Below are 6000 nucleotides of genomic sequence, written 5' to 3'. Positions count from 1 at the left end.
TGCATGTCATTTATTACCTTGACTTTGGCAAAGCCTTTGACACCACTTCCCACAGTATCCTTGTAGCTAAATCAATGAGATACAAACCGGCAAGGTAGATGATAAAGTGGGTGGAAGATTGTTCAGACTGTGGGGCTCAAAGAGTGGGGATCAGCGGTACAGAGTCCAGCTGGGGCTGGTCACTCGTGACCTCCCTTAGGTATCCATAGGGGGCTGATAAAGTTTAGCATGTTTATTAACAACCTGGATGATGTGACAGAGAGCACTCTTAGCAAGTACAGCCTGGAAGAGCCAATGAGAACTGAAGTATGTTTGCAGCTTAGTTTGGGAGTTCGTTGGCTTCTAAGTATCACCACATTTTGACCAGCTCTGCTGCGAGGTTTTAGGAGACAGAGCTGCGACAGTCCTGTACTCATTGGACTGGCTTGAGCAGGAGATGGCTGGATACTAAAAGGTGATCAAGAGGTTCCTCTCACACCAATTTTCGTGACCCATGCACTCAGATGACTAGTGAAAAGATGGGAAATGTGGTCCCAAGAACGACAGTGGACATTTCCTGATCGCCCCACTGGTAAAAGGATGTTACCCTGCTGGTTTCAATTTATTTTGAGCTCCAACTTTACTAACTTCAGCTGAAAAATATCCACCTGGGTTCTTTCCTTTTTGCTCATCTTGGCTAGAGCCAAAGGCTGTTGGACTCCCACTCACCTCCAGGCTGTCAGAAGGATGGTTGATTGGAATTTGGGAAGTGGATTTACTTTTAATGAACATCGCCCTGAAAGGCCATCAGAAGAGTAACTCTCCAGCTGCTCTTCTTACTGGGGCTTTGCCTTGACATAAGGTGACAAAGCTGCAACCTGAGAAGTGCAGCAGCCTAAGAACAAAAATACTTTCTCTCCCTCTTCTCGCCCTGTGCACCTTTCTAAAAGTTCTCTGGACAAATTATCTTTTCCTCTACCCCCTTCAGGCTGCAAACTAGACAACTCCTCCACTTTTGGTTAGTAGCTTGGACTGCCATTCCTGCGGACTGGAGCAAGTGTTATAGCTTGGGTAATTTCAAAAGAAGAGTTTTCAAAGCAAGCAAAGAAACAATAGACAACAAGTCTCTTTCTGAGAGAGAGAAAGAGAAAAGGGTAATTATCCTTCTGAAGAATGAAAGATGTTCATTTGCATTTCTTTTCAATAAAGTAATATTTTGAGCAATTTTCAAGTCAGAAAAAAAAAGTCTGAATCCATACATACTAATTTTTGCTAGCTGCAGCCCTGCTGTGTTGGGTGCATATCTTTGTGCACAGTCAATTAAGAGACGAGCTAAGTGAAGTTACAGAAGTTACGTGCAGACATTACTATTCTTTGACTGGGCAACCTGCAATACAAACAGAAAGGCAGCTTTAAGAAAAACCTTATTAATATTGCAAAATGAAGCATCCAGGAGTAAGGTAATGCAAGAGTTGCCTGCGCAATTTTAATTGAGCCTTTTTGTCCCTATAGTCCGTAAGATCATCGTTAATTACGATCTCATGCTATTTTTCCTTTCTGAAGGACCCTCCCTTCATTCAGTGCACAGGATGGATGATGATCATTTACTAATCCTGTTTTAATTATAGTATTTGGCTTCAAAGCCTGTTTTGCCACCTGCTGTTCACACCCTGCCCAGAAGGGTGTTTTAGTTGGGCTTTTCCACAGTGGTCATCAGTGACTGCGTGGGTTCGGAGCAGGCAGTCTTTTGTACTCACAGCATCCCTCTGAGGTGCCACCAATGGAGAAAAATGGAAACATAAATTCAAATGACCTTCTAAGTGTTGGTACCGAATAGGAAAAAGCCTAGAAGCTACCACACACAGCTGTCCAGGACCCGTGCCCAGCTCCCAGCTGGAGTTGCAAGCGGCTTCTGCAGATCTTCCTGCAGGATCACAACTTTGGAACCCTGGATGTGAAGGTCACAGATTAGTGCCTGTTTCTGAAAACTGCCGTTTCAGTCATTACCCAGCATCACATACTTACTCCTTTGCAGAGATGCAGTGAAAATCTTTCAATGGCCAAACAAATACTCTTCCTTCTCTACCTCTTTGCTTCTATACTGGAGCCAGCCAGGAAGCACTGGTCACATAATATGAATATTTCCTTGAGCTTTCAGATATTTTTCATCCAAAGCCCAGCAGGCTGTCTGCTTTCCCCCTAACACCATTAGATGGATCCAAACCTCAACAATGTTTTATTCTGGAGGAATAAAGCCTCTTGCAACAGCACAAATGGTCAGATTGAAGCCTGCTGCTGTCATTCCCTGGCTGTCCATGTCCCAGGCTACAGCAGAGCTGGGGCTGGTGAAGACCCCAGAAACCTTTCCTCTTCGGTGGCCTCTTTTGAGCCCAGAAAACACGGTCTTCCACCCAGTCACAGACTTTTTTGGTCCTTCCTCCACCTCCTTTTTTCAGCTCACCATCGATCTTTTGCCTGTTTTGCCTTCACTTGGATGGCCTTTTCTCCCAACTGTTTCAGTACTGGAAGGGGGCAAAGGGAGCGTGGAGGCGACCAGCTTCACACTTGTCATTCACCCTTGCCAGCCTCCAGCAGCTGGCAATAACCACCACCTGCTCCGTTCAGATGTCTCTGGGGAATTTTAGCTGAAAAACTGAGAACTCTATCAAGCGCACGCAAACTGCGTTTTCAAGTGCTTGTAACATGGCCAAGTTTGAGCACAGTTTTAGAGAGCTGGTGCAATGTGTCTTCCTAACAGAAAGCTGCCTCCTGCCAAATTTCGCGTGTAATGCTTCAAAGCATTAAACTGAGAAATGAAAATATCGCCAGAAATTTTTCTAACAGGTTAGGAGAAGGTCAGATAAACAATGGATTTCTAAGAACGATGTCAGCCGTTAGAAAGGGATTAAAAAATTTTTGGCTGAATGTTCCCAAACAAATTTAGCCTGAGGCACAACCCCGACTTGGGAAATTTTAGTTTCAGACGGTTCATTGTGACTTTCTTGGCCTTCAGATGGGGTTTTATACATTGGAAGTACTGCTGCAGCCTTAAGATGGACTGTGCTAACACCTTGTTCGTAATAAAGCAGTCAGCAGAACTGAAATAGCCAAGTCTTTCATAGTTACTGTTACTATGACTTACTGCCAGCCTTCCCACATTGCAAAGAAATCTGTTCTTCAGGCTTGTCTTTAAATTCCCCATGGCTTCCTACCCTTTTTTCTATATCAATCACAGCAGCTCACCTATCACCAAAGCAAGTCTTAGTCGGACTTTGCTTCTTTCTCCCATCCCATCCCATCCCATCCCATCCCATCCCATCCCATCCCATCCCATCCCATCCCCATACACATCCCTTGCTCTTAAAGAGCAACAACTCTGAACTTGATACTAAAAGTGAGGGGGGGGTCTTGGGCCCCATCTTTCACCCCAGAGAGACAACTTTGTGCTGGTGCCGTAAGATGTCAAGGAGCCAGGCTCTAGCAACCACTGTGAGCAGCTTGGCAATGTGAGCTGCGTAGTCACTGCAGGCATCAGCATCCGGATGAGTAAAGCAGGCACTGAGATGAAGTTACCTCCAGACAAGCCTCGGATACTAAAGGCAAACTGAAAAACTGAAATGAAAAGAGCAGAATGGCTTTATCTTGACTTGATATTTTACAGAGCTTGAGATGATACTGAACTGAGCTCGCACATACATGTAACGCTGCTCAGTAAGGGTTTCTCCAGATCAGCACGGTAGTTATGGGCTCTAACCCCAGTATCCTCGTCACGTTAACTGGGGTTAAAGCAGAAATGAAAAAAAGCTGGTTTGGTTTTAATCACCGAGTTCAAGTTCAGATTCTCCTACAAGCCTTAATTCCTCAGACTAATACGTTTCCACCATTACTTTAACCTGAGTTAGCCAAATGGAGCTCAGCACGTGCAATTTCTAACCCCAGCATGGAGAGGTAACGAATCAAAGTGCTGTTTCGCATGGGTTGTGGTACAAGCACTGGTCTAAAATGCCTCCTGAAAATACTGTTAAACCTCTGTGATGTGGCCAAGCTCTGGGAAGATGCCTGCTCGTTTGGAAAATGACTGGCAGCAGTTGCCTTGACTCACAGTCTCCTGTGAAACTGTCAGAAAAATACGGCTTACGCCCCCAACACCATAGGCTGTTGATTTGTCTCAGCTGCTGGTTTTGGTTTCTTGTTCTTTAAGCTCCTCAATAGCTGTGAATATATTGCTTTTCTTTTCATTTTTGGTTTAGTACTGATACCATGGGGTTTTTCTTTGCTGTAACAAGAGCATCCAGGGAATTTTGGACAGAGGTACTGGCTAAAATCCTGGTTTGGTTTGGTTTTTTCCGTAAGAGATGCATTTAAATCCATATGAGGAAACTCGTCCTGCTTTCCTGAAGTGTGAGATCAGTGGGACACCTTTGAAAATAATGAGGTGATTAAATCTGGGGTTTGGAAGCCAAACAGACAAAAGCATCTTGGTTTAGTTTCTGCCATTGATTTGCCCTGTGAGTTAGAGGCAAGCACTCAGCTAGCTGCTAGCTCAGTTTCCTTGCTTGTAAAATGTGTTTAATGTGGCTGATTACCCAGTTGTGATAAAGCATCTACAAATCTAGGTGCAAAGTACATTAATGAGGACTGATACTGTGATTACTACATAGCAAAGAGTTGGGTTGCCGAAGATTTCAGAATAGAGGTTAAAAAAGATAAAAAGTTAATTTGAAGACTCACTCTTGTTCCAGGAAACATCCAATTCTGATCTTTTTCTTCTGGCAGAGGGAGTATTTCACAGGGAACATTTTGCTGCTGTTTCCATGTGTTGGAAGGATAGTTGGGGATGCTGTTTTTTCACAGTTAGGTCCTCAATTCCGCTATTTATGAATTAAAAAAAAAAAAGGGATGCTAATCTGGCTAAAAAGAGAATTGCATTTTTCTCCTGTGCTTATGGCACTCAGGAGCTGACAGAATAACCTTGGGTGATGCTGTCTTCTAGTAGGTAAGTCAGATTTCGGGTTTCAGTGATAATTCTCTTTCTTTTCATTCCAAGCTCATTAGCCTGTTTCTGATGGCTCCTGAACATCCCTAGCTTCCCAGAAAAACATTCAAAGCTGCATGTGCTTAGCATATCTCAGAAAAAAGAGATGAAGAGAGGCATTACTTTTAAAACATACTTGCTGTTAGAATTTCCTTAGAGTCAATAAAGGTAGAAGTGACTATCTCTGTTCACATCACCTTCCTCCCGGCTTGGTGGCTGTGATAGCTCCAACGGTGAGAGTAAAAATATTCTTATTCTGGTAAAGTGGAGCATTACCTACTTCGTCCGTTTAAGCACGTGCTCAGAGTGATGCCACAGCGCTTGTTTTGGCGCGTGCTGTTAGCTCCTGCCTCATTTAAGTTACGCAGCCATTTTCATCGTTGTGAGCACGTGCTGTTGCTCAGCTCAGGATCCCTTTTCTCCCCTCGTGCCACGTTTGCACAGCTGTTTTGTATAGAGAAACTTGTGTTAGCTGACCTGTCACTGTATGATAAGGTGTGCAGACATTAGCGTCTCAAACACAGTCTTTCTGTGTGTTTGCCTTAGGCTAGGTCTAGTAGACACAGCAGATCCTACAGAAACAGTAGAGCTGTACCTAGTTTGGGGCGCTGCTGTGCTGGTCTCTACAGAGGGACAATAGCAGGTATCTGCTCCGCATGACTTAAACTAAGACTAAACTGCAGAGGAACTAAAATGCAGGACATCAAACACAAGTAAACACCTGAGCAAACTGAGCCCAGTCAGTTTTGCCAGTCTGGGCTCAGACTGCCAATGCGAGGGGTGCAGACCACCCTCCATGGCACTAGCAAAAAAGTTGCAGGCAGAAGCAACACTGCAATTTTTCCCAGGTTTAAAGGACACTGAACACAGGCTCAGTGCATTTGCATGAACTTGGACGTTTGCTATAGCTATTTATTAACCTTACATAGCAACAAGTACGGGCATTCGCTGCTGTGCAGCTGAGCGTGCATCTTGCAGCGGTGGGA

The sequence above is a fragment of the Gavia stellata genome, chromosome 4 (genome assembly GCF_030936135.1).
Source record: "Gavia stellata isolate bGavSte3 chromosome 4, bGavSte3.hap2, whole genome shotgun sequence".
In the NCBI taxonomy this organism is placed as follows: Eukaryota; Metazoa; Chordata; class Aves; order Gaviiformes; family Gaviidae; genus Gavia; species Gavia stellata.
Note: the sequence above shows the minus strand (reverse complement) of the source record.